Source organism: Hypanus sabinus, chromosome 9 (genome assembly GCF_030144855.1).
Source record: "Hypanus sabinus isolate sHypSab1 chromosome 9, sHypSab1.hap1, whole genome shotgun sequence".
NCBI lineage: Eukaryota > Metazoa > Chordata > Chondrichthyes > Myliobatiformes > Dasyatidae > Hypanus > Hypanus sabinus.
Window position 1 is genome coordinate 47,796,929 of NC_082714.1, and position 19,958 is coordinate 47,816,886.

At 41.9% G+C, this 19,958-nt stretch overlaps 1 long non-coding RNA gene across 2 annotated transcripts in view; it reads right to left on the reverse strand.

Moving 5' to 3' along the window:
• Positions 1-17,869: 17,869 nt before the first annotated feature.
• LOC132399364 (uncharacterized) overlaps positions 17,870-19,958 on the reverse strand; it is a 107,919-nt gene continuing 105,830 nt past the window's right edge. For both annotated transcript variants that reach the window (XR_009513978.1, XR_009513977.1), the window contains exon 4: positions 17,870-18,572. This is a non-coding gene — a long non-coding RNA (uncharacterized LOC132399364). The remainder of the gene's footprint in view (positions 18,573-19,958) is intronic.

The window sequence follows — 19,958 nt, forward strand, 5'->3', positions numbered from 1 at the left end:
ACTGGCTGTGTGGTGAAAAAGGCACAGCAGCACCCCTTTCTCCTCAGACAGTTAGGAAGATTGGTATCAACCCCCAATTCCTAAAAGCTTTCTACAGGGGTACTATTGGGAGCTTCCTGACTGGCTGTATCACTGCCTGGAATGGGAACTGTACTTCCCTCAATCGCAGGTCTCTGCAGAGAGTGGTGCGGACAGCCCAGTGCATCTGTAGGTGTGAACTTCCCACGATTCAGGACATTTACAAAGACAGGTGCGTAAAAAGGGCCCAAGGGATCATTGGGAACCTGGTTCACCCCAACCACAAATTGTTCCAGCTGCTACAATCTGGGAAACGGTACTGCAGCATAAAAGCCAGGGCCAACAGGCTCTGGGACAGCTTCTTCCACCAGTCCATCAGACTGATTAATTCATGCTGATAACTATTTTATTTCTATGTTATATCAACTGTCCTGTTGTACTTATTATTTATTATAAATTACTATAAATTGCACATAGCATATTTAGACGGAGACGTAATGTAAAGATTTTTACTGAGGTATATGAAGGATGTAAGTAATAAAGTCAATTCAATTCACAATTGGCTTAAAGCTTTGTCTGGTGGTCTGGGATAGATCAGCAGATCAAGTAGCTTGCTGTGCACTGTTTGGAATGCCAACATGACCAGAAAATACCAAAAGCAGTGCCTCTATGTCCCTGGGAATATCCTGCATTGCCCTGGCAGACAAATCATGGGATTTTGTCATACCATTTTCTTGGCACTAATTTCTTGGTAGTAGAGAATGCAGCTACAAAGTGGCCAGAAGTGTTCCCAATAGCCTCCACTACAGTTGCATACACTTTTGTTATGTTGAGAAGCCTCTTCTCAAGAACTGGTGTTCCAGAACACGGTGACAATGGACCACAGTTTGTTTCAAAACAGTTTCAGTCACCTCTAAACAAGAATGGAATAAGACATATTACGTGTGCACTATACAACCCATCTGCAAATAGCATGGTGGAAATGTTTGTCCAGAGTCGTAAGAAAGTACTGTGAACTATGTCAGCAGAACACACTACACTGGCACTCAATCAGAAGGTCACCAAATTCCTCCTTGCATATTGCAATGCAGCACACTACACATCCAACAACTGGGTCATCACACTTGTACCTCCTCAAATCCAACCTCAGAGAGAGTGTTCAGGACAAACTGCCGAGGCAAATTTGGGGCTCCACGAATGAGGAGCTTTGATGCTTCACTCCTGGATGAGCAGCCCTCACAAGGGACTACACAGGTGTTCAAAGGTGGCTAGGTGGAAAGATTAAGAACGCAGTGGAGATTAATTCTGATGTCACCTGGAGACAACATATTGGTCAGTTGAGGAGATCAGACTAAATTGTTGGAGAAGGAAGGAGACCAGAGCATCAGAACCACTTCTTGCGGTCACAGAGTCCACTCCTACAACTACTATCGAGTGGTCCCAGAACCTGAGATTGTTTCGCAGCCATAAGTCTCTCCTGACCACCACCCCTCCTGTCAAGAATAGGCGGGTGAGAGGAAGTCAGATGTCAGAGTGAGGATAGTGCCAAGATGAGGCCACCTTCAGGGTGGAGGAGCAACACCTTATATGCTGTCTGGGTACCCTTCAGACTGATGGCATAAATAATGATTTCTCCTCTGGTAAACAAATTTCTCCCTCCTTCACCCCACTTCCTCTATCCTCCACTCTGACTTTTCTTTCACCTGCTTAATACTTTCCCCTGGTTCCCCTCCTTCTTCCCTTTCTCCTATGGTCCACTCTACTCCCCTATCAAACTCTTTATTCTCTTGCCCATGACCTTTCCCACGCACCTAGTTTCACTTATCACCTTCCAGCTAGCCTCTTTCCTCTCCCCACATTTTTATTCTGGCATCTTCCCTCTTGCTTCTCAGTCCTGAGAAAGGATTTTGGTCCGAAACATTGACTGTTTATTCTTTTCCATAGATGCTGCCTGACCTGCTGAGTTCCTCCGGTGTTTTGTGAGAGAGGTAAAGAAACCTTGGATGACTAAGGGGTCTTAAGTTTCATCTAATAGTAAAAGGAAGCATACCTACATAAAGTTTAGGAAGCTGAAATCAGACTGGGCCAATGTAGAATATAAAGAAATATGCTGAAGCTGATGATTAGGAAGGCCAAACGTGTCCTTTGCAAGCAGTGTCAAAGAGAATTCCAAGACAGTTTATACTTATATGAAGAAAAAGAGAATAACTGGCGATGCCAGGTCAACTCAACAATAAAAGAGGTAATTTGTACTTGGAGTCAGAGCAAGTGGCTGAGGTACTGAAGGAGTACTTTGTATCACTATTTTCATTGGAGAAGTAAACTAGAGGATAGTGAAAAAAGAGTGAGACACATTTATGTGCTGGGACATTTTGAGATTAATGAGGAGGTAGTGCTAGCTAGGCCTTACAGAAAGAATTAAGGTTGTTAAGTCCACAAGGCTTAAGTGTATATGTATATCCCAGAATGTTGAAAGAAGCAAGTGAGGGCTTTGTGTCCTCACTGGCAACAGCTGAGCGTAAGGAGATCATGCAGCAGCTACATATATAACACTTCAGGCAGTCCGCACTTGGAGTTTTGTGTGCAGGTCTGGCTGCCCCATAATAGGAAGGAGATTGTGGAAAAAGTGCAGAAGTTTCCCAGGGTGATGATAGGTAAAGGGTATCAACAAGGGGAGGTTAGACAAACTTAGTGTCCGAAGCCGAGGGGGAGACCTAGTCAAAGGAAGGCTTTTAAAGTAATGAGGGACATAGATAGGGTAGACAGTCAGAATCTGTTTCCCAGGGCAAACATGTTAAACACCAGAGTAGGTTCAAGGGGATACCAAAGTCAAGTTTTTTACACAGAGAGTAGTGGGTGCCTGGAATGTGTTACGAGGGATAGTTGTGAAAGCATGTCATTCATTTGAGTTTAAGAGGCTTTTAGACAGACACATGAATATGAAGGGTAGAGAAGGAAATAGTTTATAAACAGAACGAGGACATTTAGTATAAGCAGCATCAAGAGTGGCAGAGTATCGTGGAGCTGAATGGCCTGTCCTGAGCTGCACTTTTCTATTTTCTGTGTTCTATGTTCTGTTAATTTCTCAAGACATACTATAACAAAATGCTAGAGTGATTACAAGGTTAGATCCCTTATCAAAATTATTGTTTTAGTTTTTTTTCCCCTTGCTTGGCAATTTAAAGAAACTAACATTTTGAAATGGAAGGCTATCTGTTGAAATATTTCCCTTGGCTTTCCTAGACCATTGCCCATTGGAGACATTTAATCATATGTGCTGAGTTTTACATTTTTGGTCCCCCAGACTATGAACTGATGATGGTGAGGGAGAGACAGCAGAGACAAAGCATGTCTTCTTAGCAAATAAGAAAGTAAAGTTTGGGACCTGAGAGGATGGTGAATTAAAGTAGGTAAATTCAGCATCAAGTTAGGCAGGTGATCTTGAGGCCAGGCAAGAGAGAGGTCAGGGGTCATGGACCTTTGGGAGAAGGGGGAAATGTTTATTGGAAAGACAATCACATGTATGGCATGATGGTCTGGAGCCATGGATCTGAAAATAAAATGAGATTCAGATCTAATGAAGTATGAAGAACTGCATCTCATATCCACAATATTTAAGTGGCTGGCCCATTTGAATTTCTGATCAGTAGTTCAAAGTTCGAAATAAATTTATCATCAAAGTACATATATGTCAACATATAGAAAGCTGAGGTTCATTTTCAATCGTGAGTCCCAGGATGTAGTGATAGGGGACTCTGTAGTTAGGGGGTCCTTCAGGCGATTCTGTGGACACAGGAAAGAAACACGGATGAACGCTGCCTCCCAGGTGCTAGGGTCCAGGATGTTTCTGATCGCATCCACGGTATCCTGAAATGGGAAGGTGAACAGCCAGAGGTCGTGGTATATATTGGCATCAGTGACATAGGTAGGAGAAGGTGCTGAAGGCAGACTACAGGGAGTTAGGGAAGAAGCTGAGAAGCAGAACCTCAGAGGTAGTAGTCTCAGGATTACTAACTGTGCCACGTGACAGTGAGTATAGGAATAGAGACAAGTGGAGGATAAATGCGTGGTTGAGGGATTGGAGCAGGGGGCTGGGATTCATATTTCTGCATCATTGGGACCTCTTTTGGGGCAGGAGTAACCTGTACAAAAAGACGGGTTGCACTTGAAACCGAGGGGGACCATTTCCCAGTAGGGAGGTTTGCTAAGGCTACTGGGGAGACTTTAAATTAGAATTGCTGGGGGACGGGAACTGAACTGAAGAGTCAGAGGAAGGGATGGCTGACTCACAAATAGACAAAACTTGGAGACAGTGCGAGAGGGAAGGTAGGCAGGCGATAGAGAAGGGATCCGTTCATACTGATGGTTTGAGATGTGTCTATTTTAACGCAAGAAGCATCATTAACAAAGCGGATGAGCTTAGAGCATGGATCAGCACTTGGAGCTATGATGTTGTGGCCATTACAGAGACATGGATGGCTCAGGGGCAGGAGTGGTTATTTAGAGTGCCAGGCTTTAGATGTTTCAGAAAGGAAAGGGAGGGAGACAAAAGAGGTGAGGGTGTAGCACTGCAGATCAGAGATAGTGTCACAGTTGCAGAAAAGGAGGAAGACATGGAAGGATTGTCTACAGAGTCTCTGTGGGTGGAAATTAGGAACAGGAAGGGATCAATAACTCTACTGGGTGTTTTTGATACACCACTCAATTTTAACAGGGACATTCAGGAGCAAATAGGGAGACAGATTATGGAAAGGAGTAATAATAACAGGGTTGTCATGGTGGGAGATTTTAATTTCTCAAATGTTGACTGGCATCTCCCTAGAGCGAAGGGTTTAGATGGGGTGGAGTTCATTAGGTATGTTCAGGAAGGCTTCCTGACACAATATGTGGATAAGCGTACAAGAGGAGAGGCTGTACTCTTGATCTGGTATTGGGAAATGAACCTGGTCAGGTGTCATTTCTCTCAGAGGGAGAGCATTTTGGAGATAGTGATCACAGTTCTATCTCCTTTACTATAGCATTGAAGAGGGATAGGAACAGAAAAGTTAGGAATGTGTTTAATTGGAGTAAGAGGCCATATGAAGCTATCAGGCAGAAACTTGGAAGCATAAATTAGGAACTGATTTTCTCAGGGAAATAAACAGCAGAAATGTGAAAAATGTTCAGGGGATATTTGTGTGACGTTCTGCACTGGTACATTCTAATAGAAAAATAGAAACATAGAAAATAGGTGCAGGAGTAGGCCATTCGGCCCTTTGAACCTGCATCACCATTCAGTATGATCATGGCTGATCATCCAACTCAGAACCCTGTACCTGCTTTCTCTCCATACCCCCGATCCCTTTAGCCACAAGGGCTGTATCTAACTCCCTCTTAAATATAGCCGATGAACCGGCCTCAACTGTTTCCTGTGGCAGAGAATTCCACAGGTTCACCACTCTCTGTGTGAAGAAGTTTTTCCTCATCTCGGTCCTAAAAGGCTTCCCCTTTATCCTTAAACTGTGACCCCTCATTCTGGACTTCCCCAACATCAGGAACAATCTTCCTGCATCTAGCCTGTCTAATCCCTTTAGAATTTTATATGTTTCAATAAGATCCCCCCTCAATCTTCTAAAACCCAGTGAATATAAGCCTAGTCGATCCAGTCTTTCTTCATATGAAAGTCCTGCCATCCCAGGAATCAATTTGGTGAACCTTCTCTGTACTCCCTCTATGGCAAGAATGTCTTTCCTCAGATTAGGGGACCAAAACTGCACACAATATTCTAGGTGCGGTCTCACCAAGGCCTTATACAACTGCAGTAGAACCTCCCTGCTTCTGTACTCAAATCCTTTTGCTATGAATGCCAACATACCATTTGCCTTTTTCACTGCCTGCTGTACCTGCATGCCCACCTTCAATGACTGGTGTACAATGACATCCAGGTCTCGTTGCATCTCCCCTTTTCCTAATCGGCCACTGTTCAGGATAATAATTTTCCTGTTCTTGCAACCAAAGTGGATAACCTCACATTTATCCACATTAAATTGCATCTGCCATGAATTTGCCCACTCACCTAACCTATCCAAGTCACCCTGCATCCTCTTAGCATCCTCCTCACAGCTAACACCGCCGCCCAGCTTTGTGTCATCCGCAAACTTGGAGATGCTGCATTAAATTCCCTCGTCTAAATCATTAATATATATTGTAAACAACTGGGGTCCCAGCACTGAGCCTTGCGGTACCCCACTAGTCACTGCCTGCCATTCTGAAAAGGTCCCGTTTACTCCCACTCTTTGCTTCCTGTCTGCCAACCAATTCTCTATCCACATCAATACCATACTCCCAATACTGTGTGCCTTAAGTTCGCACACTAATCTCCTGTGTGGGACCTTGTTAAAAGCCTTTTGAAAATCTGAATATACCACATCCACTGGCTCTCCCCTATCCACTCTAATAATTACATCTTCAAAAAAATCTATAAGATTCGTCAGACATGATTTTCCTTTCACAAATCCATGCTGACTTTGTCCGATGATTTCACCTCTTTCCAAATGTGCTTTTATCACATCTTTGATAACCGTCTCTAGCATTTTCCCCACCACCGATGTCAGACTAGCCTGTCTGTAATTCCCCAGTTTCTCTCTCCCTCCTTTTTTAAAAAGTGGGGTTACATTAGCCACCCTCCAATTTTCAGGAACTAATCCAGAATCTAAGGAGTTTTGAAAAATTATCACTAATGCATCCACTATTTCTTGGGCTACTTCCTTAAGCACTCTGGGATGTAGACCATCTGGCCCTGGGGATTTATCTGCCTTTAATCCCTTCAATTTACCTAACACCACTTCCCTACTAACATGTATTTCCCTCAGTTCCTCCATCTCACTAGACCCTCGGTCCCTTACTATTTCCGGAAGATTATTTATGTCCTCCTTAGTGAAGACAGAACCAAAGTAGTTATTGGTCTGCCATGTCTTTGTTCCCTTTGATTAATTCACCTGTTTCTGACTGTAGAGGACCTAAATTTGTCTTGACCAATCTTTTTCTTTTCACGTATCTATAAAAGCTTTTACAGTCTGTTTTTATGTTCCCTGCCAGCTTGTGATCTTTAAATACTTGCCATTGCGTATACACCGTCAACCCTTTAAGTGTCATTTGCCAGTCTATCTTAGTTAATTCACATCTCATACCTTCAAAGTTACCCTTCTTTAAGTTCAGAACCTTTGTTTCTGAATTAACTATGTCACTCTTCATCTTAATGAAGAATTCCACCATATTATGGTCACTCTTACCCAATGAGATGGAAAGAATGGTAGGGTACAGGAATTGTGGTATACAAAGACAGTTGAAAATCTAGTCAATAAGAAAAGAAAAGCTTATGAAAGGTTCAAAAAACTAGAGATAGAGATCTAGAAAACTATAAGGCTAGAAGGAAGGAGCTTAAGAATGAAATTAGGAGAGTCAGAAGGGCCCATGAGAAGGCCTTGGCGAGCAGGATTAAGGAAAGTCCCAGAGTATTCTATAAGTATGTGAAGAGCAAAAGGATAAGACATGAGAGAATAGGATCAAACAAGCGTGACAGTGGAAAAGTGTATATGAAACTGGAGGAGATAGTGGAGGTACTTAATGAATACTTTGCTTTAGTATTCACAATGGAAAAATATCTTGGCAATTGTAGGGATAATTTACAGTGGACTGAAAAGCTTGAGCATCTATACATTAAGAAAGAAGATGTTCTGGGGCTTTTGGAAAGCATCAAGTTGGATAAGTCACTGGGACCAGACGAGATGTACCCCAGGCTGCTGTGGGAAACGAGAGAGGAGATTGCTGAGCCTTTGGTGATGATCTTGGCGTCATCAATGGGAACAGGAGAGGTTCCAGAGGATTGCAGATATTATTCCCTTACTCTATAAGGGAGTAAAGTTAGCCCAGGAAATTATAGAAAAGTGAGTCTTACTTCAGTGGTTGGTAAGTTGATGGAGAAGATCCTGAGAGACAGGATTATGAATATTTGGAAGGGCATAATATGATTAGGAATAGACAGCATGGCTTTGCAAAGGCATGTCATGCCATGAGCCTGATTGAACTTTTTGAGGATGTGACTAAACACATTGATAAAGGTAGAGCAGTAGATGTAGTGTATATAGATTTCAGCAAAGCATTTGATAAGGTATCCCATTCAAAGCTTATTGAGAAAGTAAGGAGGCATTGGATCCAAGGGGGCCTTGTTTTGTGGATCCAGAACTGGCTTGCCCACAGAAAGCAAAGAGTGGTTGTAGACGAGTCATATTCTGCATGGAGGTCGGTCAGCAGTGGAGTGTCTCAGGGATCTGTTCCAGGATCCCTTCTCTTTGTGATTTTTATAAATGACCTGGATGAGGAAGTGGAGGGTGGGTTAATAAATTTGCTGATGACACAAAGGTTGGGGGTATTGTGGATAGTGTGGAGGGCTGTCAGTGGTTACAGCTGGACATTGATAAGATGCAAAACTGGGCTGAGAATTGGCAGATGGAGTTCAATCCAGATAAATATGAGGTGGTTCATTTTGGTAGGTCAAATAATGGAAAAATATAGTATTAATGGTAAGACTCTTGGCAGTGTGGAGAATCAGAGGGATCTAGGGGTCTGAGTTCACAGGACACTCAGAGCAGCTGCGCAGGTTGACTCGGTGGTTAAGAAGGCATACAATGCATTGGCCTTCATCAACCATGGGACTGAGTTTAAGAGCCAAAGGGTAATGTTACAGCTATATAGGACCCTGGTCATACTCCACTTGGAGTACTGTGCTCAGTGCTGGCCACCTCACTCCAGGAAGGATTTGGAAAGTATAGAAAGGGTGCAGAGGAGATTTAGAAGGATGTTGCTTGGATTGGCGAGCATGCCTTATGAGAATAGGTTGAGTGAACTCGGCCTTTTCTCCTTGGAGCGACAGAGGATGAGAGGTGTCCTGATAGAGGTGTATGAGTTGAGAGACATTGATTGTATGGATAATCAGAGACTTTTACCCAGGGCTGAAATGGCTAACATAAGAGGACACAGTTCTAAGCTACTTGGAAGTAAGTACAAGGGAGATGTCAGGGGTAAGTTTTTTTATGCAGAGAGTGATGAGTGCATGGAATGGGCTGCCAGCAACTGTGGTGGAGGCAGATACAATAGGGTCTTTTAAGTGACTCCTGGATAGGTACATGGAGCTTAGAAAAATAGAGGTCTATGGGTATCTTCTTAAGGGAAGTAAGGGGTGACTGTGGCTGACAAGGGAAGTCAAGGACAGAATAAAAATAAAAGAGAAGTATAACAAAGTAAAGATGAGTGGGAAGCCAGAGGATTGGGAAACTTTTAAAGAGCAACAGAAGATAACTAAAAAGTCAATACAGGGAGGAAAGATGAGGTAGGAAGGTAAGGTAGCCAAGAATATAAAGGGGGATAGTAAAAGATTCTTTAGGTATGTGAAGAGGAAAAAATTAGTTAAGACAAAAGTTGGGCCCTTGAAATCAGAAACAGGTGAATTTATTATGGGGAACAAGGAAATGGCAGACCAGTTGAACAGGTACTTTGGATCTGTCTTCACTAGGGAAGACACAAACAATCTCCGAGATGTAATAGTGGCCAGAAGACCTAGGGTAATGGAGGAACTGAAGGAAATTCACATTAGGCAGAAAATGGTGTTTGGTAGACTGATGGGATTGAAGGCTGATAAATCCCCAGGGCCTGATGGTCTGCATCCCAGGGTACATAAGGAGGTAGCTCTAGAAATCGTGGACACATTGGTAATCATTTTCCAATGTTCTATAGATTCAGGATCATTTCCTATGGATTGGAGGGTAGCTAATGTTATCCCACTTTTCAAGAAAGGAGGAAGAGAGAAATCAGGGAATTATAGATCAGTTAGCTTGACATCAGTGGTGGGGAAGATGCTGGAGTCAATTATAAAAGATGAAATAGCGGTACATTCGGATAGCAGTAACAGGATTGGTCTGAGCCAGCATGGATTTATGAAGGGGAAATCATGCTTGACTAATCTTCTGGAATTTTTTGAGGATGTAACTATGAAAATGGACAGAGGGAGAGCCAGTAGATGTAGTGTACCTGGACTTTCAAAAGGACTTTGATAAGGTCCCACATAAGAGATTAGTGGGCAAAATTAGAGCACATGGTATTGGGGATAGGGTACTGACATGGATTGAAAATTGGTTGGCAGACAGGAAGCAAAGAGTAGGGATTAACAGGTCCTCTTCAGAATGGCAGGCAGTGACTAGTGGGGTACCGCAAGGCTCGGTGCTGGGACCACAGCTATTTACAATATGCATTAATGATTTAGATGAAGGGATTAAAAGTAACATTAGCAAATTTGCAGATGATACAAAGCTGGGTGGCAGTGTGAAATGTGAGGAGGATGTTATGAGAATGCAGGGTGATTTGGACAGGTTGGGTGAGTGGGCAGATGCATGGCAGATGCTGTTTAATGTGGATAAATGTGAGGTTATCCACTTTGGTGGCAAGAACAGGAAGACGGATTACTAACTGAATGGTGTCAAGTTAGAAAAAGGGGAGGTACAACGAGATCTAGGTGTCCTTGTTCATCAGTCACTGAAAGTAAGCATGAAGGTACAGAAAGGTAGTGAAGAAGGCTAATGGCATATTGACCTTCATAACAAGGGGAGTTGAGTATAGGAGCAAAGAGGTCCTTCTGCAGTTGTACAGGGCCCTGGTGAGACCACACCTGGAGTATTGTGTGCAGTTTTAGTCTCCAAATTAGATGAAGGACATTCTTGCTATTGAGGGAGTGCAGCGTAGGTTCACAAGGTTTATTCCCAGGATGGTGGGACTGTCATATGTTGAAAGATTGGAGCGACTAGGCTTGTATACACTGGAATTTAGAAGGATGAGAAGGGATCTGATTGAAACATATAAGATTATTAAGGGGTTGGACATGCTAGAGGCAGGAAACATGTTCCCAATGTTGGAGGAGTCCAGAACCAGAGGCCACAGTTTAAGAATAAGGGGTAGGCCGTTTAAAACGGAGTTGAAGAAAAACTTTTTCATTCAGAGAGTTGTGGATCTGTGGAATGCTGTGCCTCAGAAGGTAGTGGAGGTCAATTCTCTGGATGCTTTCAAGAAAGAGTTAGATAGAACTCTTAAGGATAGTGGAGTCAAGGGATATGGAGAGAAGGCATGAATGGGGTACTGATTGTGGATGATCAGGCATGATCACAGTGACTGGCAGTCCTGGATCAAAGGGCCGAATGGTCTACTCCTGCACCTATCATCTATTGTAATTTCTAAAGTAAGTACATGTTCAGCACAGCATTGTGGGCTGAAGAGCCTGTATTGTGCTATATATTTCTGGGCTGATAGATGGAAAGAAACATTCATGCCATCCAAGTACCAGGCAATGACGACATCCAGCAAGAGAAAATCTAGCTACATCCGCCTCTCCCCAACATTCAATGGAATTACATCACTGAATCCTCCACTAGCAATGTCTTAGGGTTATTATTGATCAGAAAATGAACTCAAGGAGCCTTATATCTTTTCTTGCTTTTTACCTCTGTGTTCTTTTCTCTGATACTTCTGACCTCCTCATGCTGCCATTTGTTTAATCAACAAACTCACTTTATATTGTTTTGACTTTTCATTTGTTGTTACTATAAATTACAAACAGTTGAAGGCCTGAGATTAGTTGTCACTGCTCTACACTAGAAGCAGTATATCTTCCTGATACTGTCTCAGAGGAGGATAGGGTCAATACACTACTCTCCTTCCTCCCTACTGTAGAGAAGCTTAATGCATTTTATGATTCTTTATTTGAACAGCAGTTATCCTTTTAACCTGGTAATCATACTGGCTTCTAAGTTCCATATGTATTCACGGCCAGTTCAAATAGGTTTGATAGCTACTTCCACTGCAGAGGTGACCACAGATGGTAATCTATTAATGTTCAGGTTGGTCTCCTCTAACCTTTCAATAATGGAAAATGGGTGGATATTCAAATTCCTGGATATTTTCTGTTCAACCAAACATTGTTCCATTGAAGGCCCACAAGATTCAGCATCTGTCTTTGGCTGAAGAGGGCTTGTAGAGGGTTGTGCTTTCCAATGGGATTTTCATAGCTTACCCCATCTTCGTATGAATAGACGAGCTGAGAGAATTTACAGGAGGAGTGGACTACTTCAGGACTATTGTGTTCCACTAATGTTTTCATGGACCATCCTGACATCCACCCCAGGGTCAGGAGAAGAACTGTAGTTTTGGTGGTTCATTTTCTAGATCATCAATCCTTATGGTTGGATATCTATTGGATAGATGTTGGCTTTAGGCTACACACAAAATGACCATTCGCTGTGTTGTTAATTAATTCAGTTCTTAGGAATGATCGTTTACAAATTTCCATAAAAGTTTAATCCACAAAGACTAAAATTGCAATAGATCAAAATTTATTTTCTCATTAACTGCAAGACATTTCCACATTCCCACAAAAATCAGCATTTCTTGTCTCTTGTGATGGTGCTTTCAATATAATGGTGCAGCATTATGAAATTATCTTCATGAAATCACTATTTACAAATCATCTTTAAAATATTAAAATTGCTGTATAACATTTCATCTGGTAAATAACCCAACAGGAGTCACCTTGGTGATGACGCAAAGAGAAAGCAGTTAATTTCTAATGAATGAAGCCAGGTTCTTGTAACACTTCATGCAGAAAATTTCCATTACTCCTGCCTGGACTACGTACATTTGTCTGTGGAAGGAACTTGGCAATTGATTAAAACCAGGATAACTAAAATGATGGCCCAGAATCAGAATCAGGTTTAATATTACCGGCGTATGTCATGAAATGTGTTAATTTTGTGGCAGCAGTATGATGGAATACATGATAAGTACAGAAAAAAATAAATTACTATAGGTATCTATGCATTTAAAGTAGTTAAATTAAAAATAGTGCAAAAACAAAAACAATAAAAAAAAGTGAAGCTAGTGTTGCTGGGCTCAATGTCCATTTAGAAATTGGGTGGCAGAGGGGAAGAAGCTGTTCCTGAATTTCTGAGTGTGTGCCTTTAGGCTTCTATCCCTCCTTCTCGATGGTAAAAATGAGAAGAGGGCATGTCCTGGGTGAAGGGAGTCTTTAATGATGGATGCTGCCTTTCTGAGGCACTGCTCCTTGAAGATGTCTTGGATTCTACCGATGCTAGTACCCAAGATGGAGCTGACTAATTTTAAACCTTTCTGTACCTTCTTTTGCTCCTGTACAGTAGCCCCCCCCCCCACCATACTAGACAGTGAAGCAGCCTGTCAGAATGCTCTCCACTGTACATCTGTAGATGTTTTCCGGTGTTTTTGGTGATAGAACAAATCTCCTCAAATTCCTAGTAAAATATTGCCACTGTTTTGCCTTCTTTATAGTTTCATCAATATGTTCGGATCAGCTTAGATCCTCAGGACACTTGAGAACTTGAAACTACTCACTCGCTCCAGTTCTGATCCCTCTACGAGGATGGGTTTGTGTTCCCTCATCATACCTTTTTTGAATTCCACGATCAGCTCTTTGGTCCTACTGATGTTGAACGCAAGGTTGTTGCTGCGACACCACTCAACTAGCTGGTATATCTCCCTCCTGCACACCCCCTCATCCCCATCTGCCAACAATGGTGAGTGATCAGTTCTACAGTAAATTCATACTGGAATACGTTAAACTGTATTGAGTTTGTTGAAGACACCTGAACAGCTTTGAGCATTGCTAATGTGAGTGAGAAGCCAAAGTAAGTACAACCTAAACCAAAGTAAGATAAAAATTTCCACCTGTGTCCAAACCTTGGTGCCTGGTGGAATCAGCAGAAAAACATTACTATCATTTAGTTGTTCACTGCAGTACTAGCTTCTATGGAGTTTTAGGATAAAATAATGTGACGAGCTTGACACTAATGATCAGCAGCAGCCATGTTGCTATCTAAGTGATTTACAGATAATCCTTTTATTCTTACTGTACCAGGATGACCAGCATGTAATTCCGGGATCATGTTGTTTCATGAGTTAAGTGGAATGAAAAAATGAAGTCTGCAAAGCACGCTCTCATCTTTGATTAATATATCATCTAGATCGTTATCGTATGTATATTTGTACTTCTACTGATAGAATCACGTGGTACAGAACACAGCACTGTGCGGGATTATGTGCTGTACATTGAGCCTGATTATGCTTGCCTTTTGCTGGTGGTTGTATGGGGGAGCAGCCAGTTATCTCTTGCTCGCTGATCACCTCAGATATAATTTTAGTTCATGTATGTCGAAATGTGCAAGTTGGGAAATGGAGGACAAGTGCCAATCCCTCCCTCTTTCTCTCTCTCTTTCAATCTACTGACGTAAAGAGGAATGCCAGATGCACTTTCCATCCAGAGCCTAAACTCTGCATGTGAGAGGGCTGATGTAAGAAGTCCAATCCCACTTCGGAGGAAAAAGCGAAGAGAAAATAAATGTTTCCTTAATCCTCATCAGAATAAGTAAACCATTTACCTTCCTTAATTATTTTCTAGAATTTTGAGATGTTTTCATTTAAATGTAACTATATTTCTATTAAATTTCACTGTTATTAATTATTTAAATAAACTTTAATCATTTTAAAATGTGCTGCACAGCAGACACATATGAAAACAGTTACAAAGTTCTTTGACAAAGGCTACATGGCAAAGGCCTTTAGGTGTTGGGGGTTGTATTGAGTGCAGGGTTTCACTGAAGCTACTTGCATCTTCAGACTTACGAGATGCCTCGGAGGTTAGTACAGCATAGGCAGGCAAGGATCTGCTTGAATAATAGTTTGGATCTAAGTCTTAATGGCCTATCATGATGATCGAGATGTGTTCAGCTGCATTCTAAACAGCGTCATAAAGCTTGAAATTCAGCTTTCCCGTAAGGCAGCAATAGGTAGACAGAGCATAAAATCTTCATGGACATTCGATTTTGCTAATTGAACAGGTCATCAGTAAATTATGAACAGAATACGTCTGATGGAGGATAATGAATAAAACAATGTCCAAAATAAGTACGTGTGAAAAATATTCACTCTGAATATGATTGCGAGGGTCTCATGTTATGTAAATAATTGGTCTTAGAGGATATTTCAGGAAGTAAATGTCATGGAAACATGGAAACATAAAAAACCTAGAGCACAATACAGGCCTTTCGGCCCACAAAGCTGTGCTGAACAGGTCCTTACCTTAGAACTAACTAGGCTTACCCATAGCCCTCTATTTTTCTGAGTTCCATGTACCTATCCAGGAGTCTCTTAAAAGACCCTATCATTTCCACCTCCACCACTGCTGCCGGCAGCCCATTCCATGCACTCACCATTTCTGTGTAAAAAAAACTTACCCCTGACATCTCCTCTGCACCTTAAAACTATGTTCTCTCATGCTAGCCACTTCAGCCCTGGGAAAAAGCCTGTGACTATCCACACAATCAATGCTTCTCACCATTATCTTGTACACCTCTATCAGGTCACCTCTCATCCTCCATCACTCCAAGGAGAAAAAAGGCTGAGTTCACTCAACCTATTTTCATAAGGCATGCTCCCTAATCCAGGCAACATCCTTGTAAATCTCCTCTGCACTTGTTCTATGGTTTCCACATCCTTCCTGTAGTGAGGCGACCAGAGCTGAGCACAGTATTCTGTCATTTGGTAAGAAATCACAGCTCCAATGCCTGCTTGTAACACATTAGCTGAACAAAGCTGCTGTAAGCTGGAACCTAAGGCCCTAACTTTAATGATCCCCGGCCAGGGAAAGGTAGGTAGAGTGGGATGGTGACTAATCTAGAATATCATTTATCTGTAGGCTATTTGTCCTGTTTTAATCTGCTCCTTAGAGCAGGATTGTGGTAGGAAGTTCACATGTCCTATGCAGGTTATGTGCATTTCAGTCTTTGGCATCTTCAGTCTCTGATCTATGTGACCACAATTTAATTCATAGGAGTGTCTACAAGTTCGTGCGAAACTTGGAATTATGTCTGACACATCTGTCGAAGGGTTTTTAATGTAGACAGCTTACTAACAACTGCTTTCTCTGCTGCCTGTCCATCTGGAGTTGTAAGGTATAGTAAATGTCCAAATGCAACTATTTCATTTTCAGCTTTCACACACAACTTGCCAAATTTAGTGCAACAAACAGTCTGATAGAAGAAACTTAAATATTCTGCAGATGCTAGAAATCCTGATGAAATATTGACTGCTCCTCTCCAGACTAGCAGAGCTCCTCCAGCACTTTGTGTATGTTACTCTGGGTAAAGTAGCATCCATGTGCAAAAAGGATTCTGTGGGGGTCAAATCCACGGACCAACCTGACTGGCTGAGCATTTCTAGTCCTTCTGATTTTTATTTGAGATGTCCAGCATTGGCAATCATCTGTCTGGAGCTATGTGAAAAGTCACAAGTCTGATAAAGCTAGGTAAAAATGATTGAGGGGGGCTGTACCTTTGCCATTTTGGTAGGATGTGTCATCAGGTGCAGGCAGTAGCAGATTTAGTCCCAGCAAGCTGGAGGTGACTGCCAGCACTTTGTTGGTCATCCTGGATGTCTGGAGACACTCAAACTGTGAGAAAGTTTAACTTCTCTTGTAGACTCTATGTACTGGAGATGACCTCCTGTAGGTGGCCATCTACATCTGAGAAAATTGTGGGCTGAGTTGTCACAGAGTCATAGCGCACTGAAATAGGCCCTCCTGCCCAACTGGTCCAAGTTGACCAAAATGCCCATCTGAACCTATCTACCTGCATTTGGCCCATAACCCTCTCAACTGTTCCTTTCCATGAACCTGACCAATTGTCTTTTAACTGTTGTTAATGTACCTGCCTCAACCACTTCCTCAGGCAGCTCATTACATCTTCTGGGTGAAAAAGATAGTCCCGCAGGTTCCTATTAAACCTCTCCCCACTCACCGTAAACTTATGTCCTCTGGTTCTTGAAACCTCAGCCCTGGGAAAGAACTGTGTGCTCTCACCCTGTCTATGCCCTTCATGATGATTGTGCACCAAAGTCAATGGGTCTTGAACCACGTGAGTGTTTAAGTTTAGCGAAACCAATCATGCATGGAAAAATCAATCCTGACTTTCCGATCCCGAGTTTGACAATAAAGTCAGGATGGGAGTGAACAACCCCTTTGGGAGGGAGCATTTGTCTCTTTACTAAGATTAATTACTCAATCTGAGTGATATTGACACCAGTTTGTGAACACGGGCTCTCTAGGCTTCTTTGAACTAACTACTGTGGCAATGTGAGTGGAATGTCAAAGGAAAGGACTGAAGTTGTATCAGGGATGTCCTCCTGTTGCTGCTCTTAGCCAGCTCCTCATGCTGTTGTTGTTGCTGGTCGAATTTCTATACAGCGCAATCTAAGCTACCATGTTGACCTGGCAGATTGAAGCTACGGATCTCCTAAATACAGATGACACATGCATAGTGTACTAAGTAACTTCACAACACATATTGTATAGCAGGAACAAATACTCTCCCACAGACAGGTGGGAAAGAATTCTTCGGGAGGAGAGATGCATTAGCACCCTTTCCAGTCATTACCAATTACTTCCTCAGTTCAGCTGCAATTAGAGACAAACAATAGATGTCAGAATTGCCATCAGCATCAGCTCAAGTGAATGAACAAATTGGATAGGTACATCTGGACATAAACATGCAATGATTGCGCAATGTCCTCTGATTATATGACTCATCTACATATAATCTTTAACAATGTCATACTTCATGCTTTCCCCAAATTCCCAGGGATCCAGAATCAGTGGAGTGTTTGAAATATCTGGAGGTGCGTGAAATATGGTCACATCAATATGAAATTGAAACCAGTAGTTTAGTCTGCAGAGCCAATTTTCTGGACAGGTAGGGTGAAGGTCAGTTTCCATACGTCACCTTTATTATAGATTGAAGTTCAGTCTGCTTGTTTGTAAGTGTTCTGCTTTGCAGGTAGGATGAATCCCCCCTCTTGGCAACAGGTCCCTTGAACATCCAGGAGACCCCTGCTGTCTGTTTAATGGGCCTTAGCTCAGCCACAGTTTGGTAATAACCGTAATGATGGGAAGCTTGCTGAGGTCAGAGTTCTCCAGAGATGTTTAATCAACGTAAGGTTGTCAAGCAAAGTTCAAGGCTTAACACTGTTACAGGTGCCTTTCTGTGGTTATACAGTATGATGCAATATTAAAATATAGCAGTGTTTAAATTATTAAATATTTTTCTTCTAGGTTCAGATATTTCTCCCTATTAAAAAAAAATGGGCGATAAGCCAAAGAGTGAAACAATTGGGAAACCGGCCCATTGGCCCACAGTCCATGCCAACTCTCATTCACATTAATCTCACTTTATGATTCCTTATTCCCATCCACATATTCAACATTCATCTACACGAGGTGCAGTTTACATCGGCATTTATCCTGCCTCCCTTTGGGTGTTGGGAAGCATACTGGAGCTCAAGAGAAAATCCAGGCAGTCATTATGCGAGCATGCAAACTCCACAAAGACCAGAGGTCAGGACTGAAGCTGCGTCGCTGGATCTGTGAGGCAGCAGTTCTATCAGCCGCACCCCTGCGAATCCAGACATTACAATAATTTATCCAAATATGCAAATACTTCCCAAATATTCATGAATAAAAATTAACCAGAAGTATAATTGATACATAGTGCATAAACAACAAAACATTATTATAGAGGATTACAGCTTTTATATTATATTAAATATTATTGCATATTTACACATTATGTATACGGTAAGCAGCAAAATATTATTGCAGAGGATTAAAGCTACATATTAAAGTTAAATTGGGATGCAGGTTTATAAACTGATTGCTAGCATATTAACTCCACAATGATAAACATATTATAAAGCTGCTGCAGACTACAATGGTAATTATTTAGACATTAAATGTACTTTGTTGGCAAACATGTGGCAGGTGGTATTCCTTACTGTTGGATGATAATGATCCACATTCACAAACATCCGATTTGTTTGCTTTTATTTTTCTTTGACTTGCAAAGGTCTGAAATAGATTTGATGCTCCATCTCCCTATATCCCATCCCAGGAGAGTGGAAAGCTCTGTACTCTTGTGTGCAATTAAAAACACAGCACCTGTTGACAGAAGTAAGATCTGTGCTTTGCCAGCTGATCTCAGTCCCAAACAAATACTGCGATTGGGAAGATAATTGTTCAATTTTTGGAGACACATGTTACCTCCGCCTTCCTATCCACCAACTTTCAGAACCCTAATAATCCTAGTAATATTTGAACACCCAGCAGGGACTTCTGGTGAGTATTATGTTGAGCTGAGGTCTGTTGTGAAAGGGTGCTAATGACTCGGGACAAGTTGATCATGCAGACAGGGCCATTGATGTTCTTACTTGCATGTATCAGAAAGTCTGAATCATCAGTATTTGAAAATATATGAGAGGGGTAGACCACATGCCTCCTTGAACCTGCTGTGTTGTTCAACAATGCTCATGGTTGATCTGATCTTTTGTAGGATGTCCAAATCCTTGTTTCTCCAACAGTCCAAAGTCTATCTCTCTCAATAACTTAAGTGATTGCAGCTATGGCTTTTTGTAGTATGGGTATCCAGATTCTCAGAGAAGGAAATTCTCCTCATCTCAGTCTTATTGGACAACCCTTTGTTGTGAAGTTATGGCTCCATGCTCTGAACTCACTCACTGGAGGAATCACCCACACAGAAAGTGTCTTACCAATTCCCCACAAAATCTTCCATGTTTTATGATAATTTCTCATTGTTCTAAATTCCTTAAGCTACAAGTCCATTCAGCTGAATTCTCCTCAAGAAAACAACCTCTTGATCCAAGGAATGAATTTTTCTATCCTGACTTCAGGATAGATACATGCTCCTTTAAATAAGGAAATGGTACATTCTACTCTAGGTATGATCGAAACAAGATTTCCTAACTTTTGTATTCCATTCCTCTTA